General features: G+C 46.7%; 1 protein-coding gene across 2 annotated transcripts in view; it reads right to left on the bottom strand.

The window, feature by feature from the left end:
• Positions 1-8127, bottom strand: part of DUSP8 (dual specificity phosphatase 8) — a 78433-nt gene extending 70306 nt beyond the window's left edge. The window contains exon 1 of one of the 2 annotated variants that reach the window (XM_039537330.1): positions 7727-8127. The gene's annotated coding sequence lies outside the window, so the exon portion shown is untranslated. Of the gene's footprint in view, positions 1-7463; positions 7482-7726 lie in introns of those variants that run through there. The other variant, XM_039537332.1, reaches the window with a different exon arrangement.
• Positions 8128-15805: the final 7678 nt, after the last annotated feature.

Below are 15805 nucleotides of genomic sequence, written 5' to 3'. Positions count from 1 at the left end.
TAGTGGTACAGCACAACTGCTTTGTGAGAATGTACATTCAGTGAGGTTCTGCAAAATCTGCAACCAGATGCAGCCATCTAAAATGGATGGATTAGTTTTGTGGGATATTCAGTGTAATTTAGGATTCGGTGGTTATTCTGCCCTTTTCCTGCCTTCCACCCAAAAATGTATAACAATTTGTGGGAGACTTTTTGGGCCTAAACAGGTTGACACCAGAGTCCCAAGCTCCTTTTGACCATTTGCCTGTGCTGCTGCATTCCACCAGGATCAGCACAGCATATGCTGAACAGCAGGCAACAAGTAAATAAGAACTCAGTCCATTTTGGCAGTACTGAGAGATTGTGCTTGAGTTCTGGGTCTCAGCCAAGGTGGACTGGCAGAGCTGTCGGAGGCTACTGTATAGGATTCAGTGGTGGTCCCGCTGAAGTCAATGGAAACAAGACCAAGTCCACAGCACGTGCCTGAACTTTGCTAGACATTAGCCAGGTTAGTGCAACCCTCTCCTCACAATCTGGGTGGGGAAAGTTGAACAAAGAAAAACTAGCGAAGTATTTTTCGTTTTTGTGTACATATAATTTTCATGCATTAGTTTAGTGGCCTGAAGTCAGCAGTGCTGGCACCATCTCTGAACCATCTCTTGACCCAACGGCTTGAGGGTTCAGCATGCGGACAACTGTATTCCAAGGAGGGCTGCTGGCCAAGACAGATGACATTGAAATAAATACACACTCCAGCTACAACTCAACTCAAGAAAACAAGTCATATTAATAAGGAGTTCAGAAACAAGGGCTGCTCAAATCCAGCCCATCCACCGACGTTGCCTCCAGTGGTTTCTATTTATTAGACTGCTCTGGAGACTGATAGACCCTCTTCACTTCAGCTGTAAAGCGTCAGCGCTATCTAACAGGGTTTGGAAGTCAATGGGAGTTGAGCAGCTTATGAAATCCCAGCCTTACATGCATTTTTGTTTCACTCGCCTTGACACAGGGGCCGCAAGCGCTTGGATAAGCAGATTGAAAGCTTGGTATAGTTTCACCATATTTTCTGCCAGAGCCTCTGTAACCTCAATTGAAATATAATTTGCTAACTTTTTGCAGCAATATTCCTCAAATAATTAGTTTTTTTAAGATTTATTATAAACAGTGTATGTAAGCATGCCACAACCCTACTAGCCAGATGACTTTCACTGCTAGCCAGAGGCTAACAGGAAAGATGTGGTAAGGTCACCAGCAAGGCTCAGGGGCAAGTGCTGGGAAGGAGGGCGGATGGCAAGAGTTACAGTAGGGCACTCTTATTGGATCAGACTGGTGGTTTATCTAATCCAGTACCCTACCACTGGCTCTGGCCAAGACCAGATGCTTCTAGGGAGGGCAGAAGAAATGCTGCAGCAGGCAATTGTGGAATAATCTGTTCCTACAGTAAAGCTGCCTTCAAACCTCCAGCTGGAGATTGGCTTATGCCCTAATATGAGAGTTTATAGTCTTTCCACAACTTCCTTTTTACTTTTAGAACTCAGGATGTAAATCCCTTGAGCTCATTACATGGAAATGGAGAGAATTCCTCCTGCCAATTACTGTTACAGGACCCCAAAGTGCTCTACAGGCGTTCCAAAAGAACACAAGGTCTCAGCCCCAAGGAATGGATAGGTTTATTTTAGATGAGACAATGAGTGAAGACAGACAGACCGACAGACAGACACACACACACTAAGGTGAGAAAAGATGAGTTACAATCAGAGCCCAGCGTCCCTAGGTTAGGCATGTGCACATTTTAATAGCCACGCAAGTATGGGCTGGGTATGACCCAAACTTCTCCTGGTAACCTGGAGGAAGTGAATACATAGCAAGGATGTGAGTGAGGAGAGGGTGGTGACTTGGCAAACAGGAACCATCCGGGCATTTTGTGCCTAGGGAGCACTTGAAAGAAGACATGCAATGGGAGTGGGAACAGGAAACAAAGAGGGTGTCAAGGAAATGCTTCCAGCACCAGCCCAGTGACTAATACACTACAGCTACACTACGGACCTTACAGTGGCACAACTGTACTGTTGCTGCTGCGCCATTGTACGGTCTCCTGTGTAGCAGCTCTGTGCCAGCGGGAGTCCCTCTCCCGCTGACATAGCACTATCCACACCAGCACTTTTGTTGGTGTAACTTATGTCGGTCGGGGGAGTGGTTTTTTCTCCACACCCCTGACTGACAGAAGTGCTAGGGTAGATAAGGCCTACGTTACTTATTTCAGACCCAATGCCACACAACCCTCATATTAATCCGAACATCATCTCTTGCTGTTTATTTTTGTAAGACTGTCAACATAATGGGGCAAGATTTTCAGAAGTGACTAGAGATTCTGCACCCCCTGCCCCAATTGGGGGTACCTTCATAGGACCTGAGTTTGAAAGGATGGGTACTCACACTTTCTGAAATATCAGGCCCCTTCAAGGCATCTCAAGTTGGGCACCCAAAGCCTCTGGCCACTTTTGACAACTGTGACTCACAAATGCAAAATCTTGAAAGCAAGGCTGTAGAAAACTTCACACGTGGTAAAGCAGGGAGCCCCACATTAGTTCAGATGACTACTTCTCTTAGGGCTTGTCTAGGCAGGAAAGTGTTTCCTGTTCTGCTATAGCCATGCTGATCAATTTTTCCAGGTAGACAAGTTCTTATGTTTGGTTTATGTCCCTCTCATCCACATGGGGCTTCGAGGTTTGAAAGCCTGAGAACCCTCATTGGCAACACTTTCCACAGGAGGTGAACTCCTATACGCAGCTCCTGGAGCAGAAAGGGGTAAGCTGTTGGCCCTTGCAAAATTGTATGTTAAATAAAAGAATTGGTGGCAAAACTGTGTGCTTCAGCCATGGCTCAATAATACCCTCCGCTCTATAATGGCTTTGCCAGCCAGGTTTAAACAAAAAAAGCCAGTGTTTCAATGTAGGTTCATTGCACTCCAGCCAAACTAGTGTCTAATGCGGTTCAAGCATGTGGACAGACCAAAGCCATGTTAGAAGAGCGCTCAGAAAAGCATTGTAGTTTCCGTGACCATTAGTATGTTAATGTTTACTATGATGGGGTGCTCTGTTATTACAGTACAATTGTGCCTGAGCATCTGGTCTCGCCTGCATGCATGGGACTGCACCATATTACAGCTATGTTACGCAACCCAACCTCAACTCTAGCTCTCTCCACCCATGGAGGAACAAGCTGTGTTAGGACAGAGTCATGACGTTATCATATTATCACACAGTGCCTTGGTACAATGTCTTTTGCAATGTAGATGCTCTGTAAGCCTATGGTTTTCAACCTTTTTTCATTTGCGGCTCCCTAAAAAACTGCAAATGGAGGGACCCCTTTGGAAATCTTAGGCATAGCCTGCAGACCCCGAGGGGTCTGTGATCTACAGATTGAAAACCACTGTTCTGAGACAAGTTACTATCACATTCCTAAATACATGGCACGTCCCAGGTGTGCCTGAGAAACTCTCTAAGGAAGAGCTAATTTAGCTTCTTATCAAATGAATTATCTTGGCCTGTTCACCTCCCATCCCCCCCGCCTTGGATTAGGTCAGGCATCTCTTCCCACTTTGCATCAGGCGTGACAGGTGCATCTTAGAAGACATTCCGAGCTTGAAAAACAGGTTTTAAAACCCAGCAGCTACTAGGATGCAAAAAGCATTTTCAAGTAATGCATACTCTTCCCTGCCAGGACCCCAATATTAAAGGCAATCACTACAAAGGTTTTGCACTCAGCAGTTTCAAAGCCATTACTACACCTGGGCATTTTGTGTGCAGCATTTTGCTAAACAGAAAGGAAGCGAGAGAACTTCTCATTGCTGTTGATTCCTGCTATCACCTTTTACAGTTGCCATTGAACCCACAGCTCAGGATAAAAGATCTAGGAAAGGCTTTAGACTATTTTTATCCACCACCGTCTCACCCCTCATCAGCATAACCCATTATTTACTAGCTTCCTTCCTCAATCACCTCCTCCTTCTCAATAGGTTTCAGTTTCCAATAGCTGTTCAAATACAATAGTGATAGGTGCCTTAGGAGTGGATGTCATCAATCAAAGGCGTAGAGAGCCAGAATACAACTGCCTTTTTCCAAGTTTCATTCAGGATCTTTAGTTCATTACACATCTGCTACTTTATCACATGCACCTTAGCACAGCCCACTCACCACTTTTGGAGCCAGACTTCAATGGCGCTACCCAGCTTTACAGCAGCTGAGGATCTGACTCAAACAGCCTTCTAAAACACCCAGAGGGTGCCCCCTATGACCATTCCATATGTGTATATTAGTCTGTTGATGGAGGTGGGGGGGGGGGGGAAATGAGGTGGAACATCGCTCCTTCCCACTCATACCAAGAGAAGTTTCTTCAGTTTGCGGAGGAATACGTTCAGTCTCCCAGGGGTGGGTTGGTTTGTTTTTTTAAATCTAGGACTCTCCAACTTACCGAGAGGTAGTTTGGCAATAAGGGAGATGGATGACTAAGAAGTCTCACCCTAACGCCTATTGTATTTTATCATCAGTAACTGTGTGGGGTGTCCAAAGGCAGATTATGAACTCTTTCAAGGCAGGCACCAAGCATTATTTGCCTGCAGGGTACCTAGCACCCTTTGTTGGGTGCTATGTAAATAAGCATTAACGGCCATATTTTCTAGTGTGCTCAGCACCTAGCGGCTCCCTTTGCTGAGTGCTTTTGAAAAATCTGGCTACTTATGTACATATCTACAGCCTTGTGTAGGCTAGGATTTAAAGGTATGCTGTTAGAGGAGATGACTAGAGTTAGTTAGCAGGCTAGCAAAAACAAAGCAATCTAAGGGCACATCTTCACTAGCTACCTTAGTGGCTTGTGTAGCCGCAGCATAGCAAAAAACCCACCTCCATGAGGGGCGTAGCTCCCAGCACTGGTGCACTGTCTACACTGGCAGTTTACAGCACTGAAACTTGTGGGGGGTGTTTTTTCACCAGTACCACCCAGAGGATTCAGGGGGCTTGGGGCAAAGCAATTTCAGGGGCCCTTTCCATTAAAAAAAGTTACACTACTATAGAATTAAAGCTTATTAGAGAATATTTGAAAATAAACGATACAAAGCGTTTGAAGCGTCAGTTATTGTGTCATTGGGGGTAACATACAGGTTGTAGGGGGATATTAGCATTTTGGTATTGGACAGCATATACCATATACAGTCTGTCATGTCCCCAATGTGGGGTGTGCGGTGGGTGGGATCAAGATACAGTCAGGAGGCAGTGGGGGTACATCACTCATACAAACAGGTTACAGACAGTCATGGGCATGAATAAGCGGGCTGGATAATGGGGATGGGACGACCCTCACATGGTGGAGTTCGGTTCGGTGGGTGGGGGCCCCTATGGGACCCAGGGCCTGGGGCAAATTGCCCCACTTGCCTCACCTCCCCGAGCAGCCCTGTTTTTCACACCCCTGAGTGAGACAGTTGCAGCGCTGTAAAGCGTCAGTGTAGACAAGCCCGTCAGATGTGATAAGTGCAGCAAGTTAAAGCCTACCAGCGTTCAGTGTTGGCGTCTTAGAATAAACATCTGGTGAAGTGTCCAGCCTACACTTTACAAACATTAGCCACCTTGAGTTAACTCCAGGTCAAAATTCAAGTGTAGACTGAAGCCAGGTGTACACTAGACAGTTTTACCAACACAGATTACATCCGCAGGGGTGTGAAAAAATAATCACACCTCCAACCAGCATAACCACGCCAGCAAAAGCCCTAGTGTACATGCAGTTACACTGGCAAAAAAAAAAAAAAAAAATCCTATCCATTACTTGTATTGATGTAGTGCCTGTATTAACACAGCACAAAAAAAAGACAGTCCCTGCTCCGAAGGGTTTTCAGTCTAAGTTTGCCAGTACAGCTTATTTTATTCAGAGTTACTGGTATAACCCATACCAGCAAAAGAACTCCTGTGCTGGTATAAGTTGCATCTGCACTAGGAGGGCTACAGCTGTAACAGCAGACCCTGTCTGGTGTTGACAAGGCCAAGCTTTTAAGTGGGAGCTACTGGGTACTGAGTTTATGGGCTGGGTTTGTTTTAATGTGTAGACAGCCATGCCTCCAAGGCTTCTGCTTTATATGAAAGTAATTACGGCTAAAATAAGTCAATTGACACAAACTCATTGCAGCAGTGACCTCACCTGTTATTCAGCTGCAAAAGTGTATCAGATGGCCAATCAAAATCTTTAGCATTCTGAACTTAGACCTCACTGGTTTTATATGCTTAACAAAGCCTCATTCAGTCATCATTGCAGCTACATGCCTGAAACCTCTTCGCTAGTGACAACTTTGCAGCGTATTTCTGATTGTAAGCACTTTGGGACGGGAACATCTTATTTTTGTCCTGTATGTTCACACCCCCTAGGACACAGGGGCCAAGATCCCACTTACTGCAATACGAATAATAAACATGCATCATCATCTGCACCCAGCAGATCCAAACGTCCTTAAACAGAAAACAGGGCTGCAGCACCTCCTTCCTTACAACAAAACCCACAGATTACAGCCCTGCATCTCCCCTAATGTAGGCTGAAGCACTGACGTCAGCTTTTAAGTATTGACAAAGCATTCATTTTTTAAAAAGGGATTTATTAACCAAGAAGCCAAAAAACAAACACAAAAAAAAACCACACAACCCAAGAATCTTTTATCTAAACTCTTCGGAACATTTCAGCTCTCCGTGCTGAATCACTGCACAAACACCACCATGGTTGCAGGCTGATGCTCCATCCGTGCTCATGCGGGGGAATCATTTTAAATGGGAAGCTTAACTCCTTGCTCGCTAGCAGCTCCCTTCGAGCGATGGCAGGGAAGCACCGCGAAACCCCCCCTGCTGCACACACGCCCGTTTTCTTGGGTTCCTTGAAACGCCAAGGACATAAGGCGACACCCCATTGGGAAACCACAGGGCTGTTAACACCAGCAGCCTCCCAAACGCTGAGCTTGAGCCCAGGACGGAGAATACTGGTAAGACACTGCCTGCAAAGCCCAGCCACACTGGAGCCCGGCTATTTCCCAGATCTTCTGTAAAACCCCACGGCATTGGAATAGCAAACCGCAAACATATGTTCCCCTACACTGCAGCCGCCCCCGCCCCCCGTACACAGACACACACACACATATATGCTTTTAGTTCACGCGGGAGGATCGTGTCATTTTATTTGCACCCAGCATGATCAGGATTTTGTTTAAACTTCTGTCTAAATAAGCATGCAGTTCCCTGTCAGCAGCTCCCTGCATGATATCACCCAGCACGGGATTTGGTTTTGATGTTTTTGTGTACGTGCGCAAGGTGAGTTTCCAGTCCGTTTTGCAAAATAACAAATGTTTTTTAAAACGTCTATCAGCTCTGGGTGATAACACAACACACTCACAATTACGTCTCCCCAACCATTCCCTCCAACGCATGCCTTGTAATCACCAATTCATGCACCACTTACTGCATCTTCCTGATCCTACCCCCGCATGTGAATACAAACGCCCAGCATATCTGCGTGTGTGTTGCATTATATATAATTGGTGTCAGGATCAGGAAGATGCAGTACGCATCTATATAAAAAATACACCTCTACATAAGAATTTTCTCCCCAGCTCTAGCCCCTAGGATCTATTGCAGAAATCTGCAGGGTCACTCAAATACAAAGCATGATTAGAAACCCTGAGCCACCCCTTCTTCTTCCCTTACAACAATATAAACACTTACCCTCCCGTGTTTCCTCTGCAGCCGGGGGAATCAGAGCTCCTGAGGTTCTCCAGCTGATGGCAAATTTCTGCACATTCGTCAGGATAATTAAATGCAATTACAGGATGATCAAATGAGAAGCCCTGCAAGGCTGGTGCCAGTGCTGATGATGCAAGTTCTAGCCCCTTGCAAACACATACAGGCACCCACACTGAAATGTAGTCATAATACTAGCCCAGTAAGTGAGGGGCAGGCATGTCCCTGCACAAAGGGGGTGGTGGGGGTGGATGGCACAGATAAGCATTAACAGGGCCGAAGGGATCCAGGAAGACAGAAGGTTGCACTTTAGAACTAAAAATGAACTGAGGATGAGGTCATGCCTTGAAAAAAAAGCACCTGACGTCACCCCCAGCCAATCAGAGAGGGAGGCTCAGGGGCAGGGTGACGTCAGCCTCTGATCCTGGAGCTTTGGGTGCAGATTAAAGGGAGACAGGCAGGCAGAGCTGCAGTTTAAAAGGGGTAATGGTCTAGTTCTCCCCCCCCCTTTTATTTATTCCCTCCCAGACTGTAAGCTCTTAAAAGGGAAATGCACTGTTTTACCATCTACTGAAGGAGATGGGAGAGTGGTGCAGGGAGTTCTAGGCAGCGGTGTAAAGCAAGGCACTCATGCTAAATCAAGTTAGCATTTATTGTTACAAGGGAAGGGTGTGCAGGCTTGTGTCATCAGCACCCAGATATACCCTGCTGTTCACAAAGAGGAACTGGGAAACATTTTCCAATGCCAAAGGGAGGGGAGAATATTATTGACTAAACCTTCCATGCAGCAGCCTTACGTTTTCAAATCAGATTTCATTTTGGAACGATGCACCTAGTGTCCTATAGGATTTTTACCCTAAAAAAAAAAATCCCACCACCCTCAGAGCCTTCGTTTTTGCATGCAGGGAGTGACCCAAAGCTGCCTGCTCAGTTTATGGTGCTCTGGGAGGAAAGAAAAAATATAGCTAAATGATAAGCCCTTAAAATAGCAAAGGAAAGGGGAGCAAGGAGCCCTCCAAGTCCCTGCTTTGTGGGTGGAATGTAATTTAGAACTTGAGATTATCCATCTCTTTCTGTACAGGAATTCCAGGCACACCTGAAACAAAGGCCTGATCATTTGGGGTTTTTTTAAAGTTTCCCTTACAATTGTCTTTATTTCCTGTAGGGCAGGGTTGTTTTTCTCCTTGACATTTATTTTTATTGCCCCACTAAACAGATCAGACACACGCAGGAGGGAGCTATAAGGTTTCATTCTTTCAGTGGTGCCGCTATAACACTAGCGTGCCTGGTGGAGCGCTCACTATGGGATGGGTACTCCCTTCAGCTCAGGTCCCCTGCTCTCTGACCCACCATGGTTCAGCCTTGGGAACACTGGGCAGTGTTAAAAAGACAAGAGGACAATTTGGTGTTTGCTTCCCCAATTCCCCTTCTTTACAGCACTTCTGTCCCCCATGCTTTCCCCCACATCAAGCAGCATGCTGGCCGAGCAGAGGGTGGTATTTCCATCTCACCCTAAACACAGGATCGTAAGTGACCAGACAGCAAGTGTGAAAAATCAGGACAGGGGGTGGAGGGTAATAGGAATCTATATAAGAAAAAGACTCAAAAATCAGGACTGTCCCTATAAAATCAGGACATCTGGTCAGGTCACCCTACAAATAGCTCTGATCACTCCCCCATCTGCAGCTGTGGGAAATTTCCAGTAAGCAACCTTCACCTTCCTCCCATGCTGCTCCAAATGCACAGGAGAGACTCTCTGCAAAGCCACTATGTTGCCTCCTTTAAATCTCTCCTGTACTGCCTGCCTAAAACACACACTGCAGTGGCTGGGCAGCTGAGGTGCTGTGACCACATTATGATTGGTGTAATGAACAAACTGTCTCATCTACCTTCTATTCCCCCTATTTATTTGATCCACTTGCTTTCTCTCATTCACGTACTTTGATTTAAAGTTATTTGGGGCAGGGACTGCTTTTTCCTCACGTGTGCACAATAATGCACAGACAATGAGGCTTTGTTCCCTAATTGGGACCCCTAGGTACTACCATATAGAATGAAAATTCATCAGAGAATTGGGTCCAAGCTGCAAAGTTCAGGTTTGGATCTGAACAACCCCCAAATCTGGAGATATGCCCAAACAAACCTCTAATTACAAGCACTGAAGACTGTAGACCAACTTCCCAGGCCTGGCCAAGCTGTGCTTGTTGTAGGAATTAGTGTTGAGAAGGGAAGGTGGCTCTCAATTACAGCTATTTGAGAATTTTCCAACAGAACAGTCTCTCCAAAAAGACCAATTTGATAAAATTGAAACATTTTGTTTCAACTTGATTGCTTTGACTTTTCCATTTTATAACATAAGAAGAATTAAATAAATAAAGTTGAAATAAATGTTTTGATGAGGTTGACATGTTTTGCGGTGTTTTGTTTTGTAAATATTTCTGAGATTGACAAATTTGGGACAAAACCAAAATTCAAAATCTCAGATTTTCCCACAGGACAGAAATTCAATTTTTTGATCAATTCTACTCTTGTCATCTTTCTGCTTTCCTGATCTTGGATCTGAACCACCACCTAGATTAATTTAGAGCAGCCCCCTGGCTGCTCTAAATTATATCCCTTAGAAAAAGTCCCATATGATTTACTAAAGTGCAGCATGCGCTGTCCATGACCCCTGCCACCATCAGCCATGCTTCTGATCAACTCAGGAATGACTTCTACTCCTGGGCAGGAGGGGTGCAGGGGCAGAGATACAATCCCCAGCTGCCTTGTTTGTGTGAATAAGAGGGAGCTCAGGGCAGGAGCTCAAATTCTGGCCCAAATTCTGCCTTCAGTTACATTGGTGCAACTTCCATGGAAGTCCATCAGCGCCAACCCCATTCAAGCGAAGGCAGGATTGGGCTTTGTGTGATTCAGGGACAGGTTACTATTTTTATGCCATGAAATTAGGAAGGCCAAATCACACTTGGAGTTGCAGCTAGCTGGAGATGTTAGGAGTAACAAGAAGGGTTTCTTCAGGCATGTTAGCAACAAGAAGAAAGTCAAGGAAAGTGTGGGCCCCTTGCTGAATGAGGGAGGGAACCTAGTGACAGAGTATGTGGAGAAAGCTAGTGTACTCAATGCTTTTTTTGCCTCTGTCTTCACAGACAAGGTCAGCTCCCAGACAGCTGCACTCTGCAGCATGGTATGGGGAGGAGGTGACCAGCTCTCTGTGGAGAAAGTAGTAGTTCGGGACTATTTAGAAAAGCTGGACGAGCACAAGTCCATGGGGCCGGATGCACTGCATCCGAGGGTGCTAAAGGAGTTGGCCAATGAGATTGCAGAGCCATTGGCCATTATCTTTGAAAAATCATGGCGATCGGGGGAGGTCCCGGATGACTGGAAAAAAGCTAATGTAGTGCCCATCTTTAAAAAAGGGAAGAAGGAAGATCCAGGGAACTACAGGCCAGTCAGTCTCACCTCAGTCCCTGGAAAAATCATGGAACAGGTCCTCAAGGAATCAATTCTGAACCACTTAAAGGAGAGGAAAGTGATCAGGAACAGTCAGCATGGATTCACCAAGGGCAAGTCATGCCTGACTAACCTAATTGCCTTCTATGATGAGATAACTGGCTCTGTGGATGAGGGGAAAGCAGTGGATGTGCTATTTCTGGACTTTAGCAAAGCTTTTGATACAGTCTCCCACAGTATTCTTGCCAGCAAGTTAAAGAAGTATGGGCTGGATGAATGGACGGTAAGGTGGATAGAAAACTGGCTAGATGGTCGGGCTCAACGGGTAGTGATCAATGGTTCCATGTCTAGTTGGCAGCTGGTATCAAGTGGAGTGCCCCAAGGGTCGGTGCTGGGGCCGGTTTTGTTCAATATCTTCATTAACGATCTGGAGGATGGTGTGGACTGCACCCTTAGCAAGTTTGCAGATGACACTAAACTGGGAGGAGTGGTTGATACGCTGGAGGGTAGGGCTAGGATACAGAGGGACCTAGACAAATTAGAGGATTGGGCCAAAAGAAATATGATGAGGTTCAACAAGGACAAGTGCAGAGTCCTGCACTTAGGACGGAAGAATCCCATGCACTGCTACAGACTAGGGACCGAATGGCTGGGCAGCAGTTCTGCAGAAAAGGACCTAGGGGTTACGGTGGATGAAAAGCTGAATATGAGTCAACAGTGTGCCCTTGTTGCCAAGAAGGCTAATGGCATTTTGGGTTGTATAAGTAGGGGCATTTCCAGCAGATCGAGGGATGTGATCATTCCCCTCTATTCAGCACTGGTGAGGCCTCATTTGGAGTACTGTGTCCAGTTTTGGGTCCCACACTACAAGAAGGATGTGGATAAATTGGAGAGAGTCCAGCGGAGGGCAACAAAAATGATTAGGGGGCTGGAGCACATGACTTATGAGGAGAGGCTGAGGGAACTGAGATTGTTTAGCCTGCAGAAGAGAAGAATGAGGGGGGATTTGATAGCTGCTTTCAACTACCTGAAAGGGGGTTCCAAAGAGGATGGATCTAGACTGTTCTCAGTGATAGAAGATGACAGAACAAGGAGTAATGGTCTCAAGTTGCAGAGGAGGAGGTTTAGGTTGGACATTAGGAAAAACTTTTTCACTAGTAGGGTGGTGAAGCACTGGAATGGGTTACCTAGGGAGGTGGTGGAATCTCCTTCCTTAGAGGTTTTTAAGGTCAGGCTTGACAAAGTCCTGGCTGGGATGATTTAGTTGGGTTTGGTCCTGCTTTGAGCAGGGGTTGGACTAGATGACCTCCTGAGGTCCCTTCCAACCCTGAGATTCTATGATTCTATGACTTACTTTCTGTATGTAAATAGTGAACACACCACACAGGAATCATGAAACCAGCATCTGAGGGGAACAGACTCTGGGGCCTGCCTGTTGTCATTTGACTGCATTGATTTAGAAGGGAGGGGGAAAGAGAAAATGAAGGCAAGGTTGGGAGAGAGATGAGATTCAAGATATCCATTCCCAAGGCCCTCTGTGAGGGCCCACCAAACCCAAAAGCCAGCCCTCGGAGTCAGCACACATTTGGGCCTCTTGGAGAACTAACATCATCATGTGATGTTGCCGAGGGGGTGTCATGCTGTGATGGAAGGCCCCACCCCCATGCCACCCTACTGGGCACAGAACCACCCGGCAGCCAAGAAATCTGCAAAAATAGCAGTCATTTCCTTTGTGCCGTTGGATGTGGCCTGACAGCCTCCAGCTTAAAGAGGGATTACATTTTAAAAGCTGAGGTTTTGCTAATACTTATGAAATCAAGGAAAGACTCCCTCCCCTTCCCTGCCTCCTTACGAGGACAGAGAAGGATTTTATTTTATTTTTTTAACTTTTTCCTCTCCAAACATGTACAGATCAGCTGGCCAAATCAGGATTTCAAGCTATTACAGTTACTTAGATTGCAGGGGATCGTCTTTTGTTTATACATTTGTACAGTACCTAGCAGGCCTGGCCTTTAGGTGCTTCCATGATGCAAACAACCTCCACCAGCAGCTGGGAAGGACTGAGGTCCCCCTAAGTTCCCCTTTACAGCCACAGGAAATTGATCACAGGAGATACATCCAGGGCACTTGGGCAGAAAAACCATCACTGGGAGTAACAGGGGCAAAGTTTTTGAGGAAAGTTCATTTTATATGCACCTAAGATGCATAACTGTGCTAGTTACAGCTTTGGTTACACCAGGGATTGGCCTGGATTACAACCATCGCAGGCCAGACCATTGTAGTCAGACTTCTGGTATGAACTCCTAGCACCAATAGGCAGAGCTGCTATTAAGGTGCAAATCATAGCTTACAACAGACCTGACTGTCTGCACTAAAGGTTTGTGCTGGCGTAGTTATACTGGTAGCTAAAATCCCCAGTATAGCCAATGCCCTCATTTCAAACGGAATTTGTATATATTCTCTCTCCCCTTCGGCCTAGTGTCAGTCTCGTGGCACATTCCAGCAGCAAAGTGATGGGGTTTAATTCTGTACTGTCTTGCAATTGTGAAGGCAGCCCTTTATACCTGGTCAAAGTGCATGCAGCACACTGCAGATTGAACGTTTCAACAATGGCTTTCTCTCGTCAATGAAAATTCATGACGGTTTTTTAAGTTGTTCTCAGAAAATTTAAACCAAATGAGTTTGTCATAAAATGGTTCAGGTTTCATCCCCCTTCCCCTTCCCCCCAACCTTTTTTCCTTTTTCCACACCTTTTTCCAGTGGTAAATTAAAAAAAAAAAAAGGTGGGGGGAGAGTAAGGAAGGAAGAACAATCTGAAAATGTTTGAAATAAAAGATTTAAGATTAAAAAAGTGTGAAAAATTCAAATAGATGAAAAGTCATTGACTTTTGAAATCAGATGAAGATGATTTAAAAAATGTTATAGAAAAAAATTAAACATTTTTTAATTTTCCAATTAGTTCTAGCAAGATGCTATCCAGCTCAGAATTCTCCATACAGCTGGCTGAGATGAGGACATCATGGCAGGCGCTGTGTTCTGAACCAGAGTTGCGGGAGCTGGGAATGAGGATGCTGAGCATCCTATTTGCCGTGGTAGGTGACTTCTGGTCAGAAAACAAGGAATAGGGAGATGGTAATAAAAGTCCAATGGGGCAAAGGGTCCTAGGGGATTGTGGGAAGGCATTGCAGGCCTAGTGGACCTCTGTTGTGGTACTGGCTTGCTGCATCTGCACTGGACATAGTGAGAGGAAGTAACTCATTGTCTTCCCTCTGCCTCCAGATGTGTTAGCTTGCTTAGGTGATGCCACCCCTGCACATAAATGACTGGAGGGCATGTCTGGAGTGGGGTCAGAGTAACAGGGACACTCATGCTAAATCACTAGAGAGGACAAACCCTTGGGAGATGAGATAAGCCTAGTGCTGGGGTCAGTTGGTGCTAGCAGGGGGTGGAGTAGAATAGACCAAACACAGGTACTTTTACCAAATCTTCATGCCAATGCTCTGCACTAGCATGCCTGGCCACTGCTCTACCAGTGCCAGAGCAATGGTGGGGAAGCTCATTAGTGGCAATACAGCTGTCACACAAGGCAGTGGAGAATGAGGTCCACGATCCCATCCCCTTCACCACAGCAAAAAAAAAAAAAAAAACCACCCTTGAGAGAATCCCATACAAACGATTCACAGACGTTAACCTGTTCTCAGGACATCTGAGGTAACAGACAGACAGTGACATGGGCTTGCAAAATCTGGTCAATCGAGTTGAGGCTTTGACAGCCTAGAGCTGATCTCCCATATTCAGGAGATTCTGACCCATGCAGGGTCAGCCTTAGGGAAAATGGTGTCCTGAGCGAATTTGTATTTTGGTGCTTCTGGCCCCTCTGGGTATGGCATCCTCCCATTTCCCCGTGGGCTCCTCAGCGAGCATTGCTGCTTGCTCCCCACCTCCAACACTGCTCCTCCGCGCCCCCCTAGGCGGTTGTGAGGGAGGGGAGCGAGGAGCAAAGTCAGGGCTCCTTGCATCCAGATGACTTTTCCTACCTGGGATTAGGGATGCCAACCCTCCCAGTTTTGCCGGGAGTCTCCCAGAATCGGGCTCAATATCCCAGAAGCTACTGAAGCCAACCTGGGAGATTTTAGGCACTAAAAGTCCGGCGGTGCAGCGGGGCTAAGGCAGGCTCCCTGCCTGCCCTGGCCCTACACCACTCCCGGAAGTGGCCAGCACAGCCCTGTGGCCCCTGGAGGGGTGGGGGGGAAGAGCCTGGGGACTCCACGTGCTGCCCCCACCCCCAGGACCAACTCCACAGCTCCCACTGGCTGGGAACTGTGGCTAATGGGAGCTGTGGGGGCGGTGCCTGCAGGCAGGGGCAGCACGTGGAGTCCTCCGCCCCTCCCCCAGGGACCACAGGGACATGCCAGCTGCTTTCGGGAGCGGCGCAGGGCCAGGGCAGGCAGGGAGCCTGCCTTAGCCCTGCTGCACCGCCAACCAGGAGCAGGGGCGGCTCTATGTATTTTGCCACCCCAAGCACGGCAGTCAGGCAGCTTTCGGCGGCTTGCCTGCGGGAGGTCGCTGGTCCCGCACCTTCGCCTACCCACCGCAGAATTACCACGGGACACATGG

The sequence above is a fragment of the Mauremys reevesii genome, linkage group 4 (assembly GCF_016161935.1).
Source record: "Mauremys reevesii isolate NIE-2019 linkage group 4, ASM1616193v1, whole genome shotgun sequence".
Classification (NCBI taxonomy): Eukaryota; Metazoa; Chordata; order Testudines; family Geoemydidae; genus Mauremys; species Mauremys reevesii.
The sequence above is the reverse complement of the archived record's forward strand: the minus strand, read 5'-3'. Positions and strand labels throughout refer to the sequence as shown.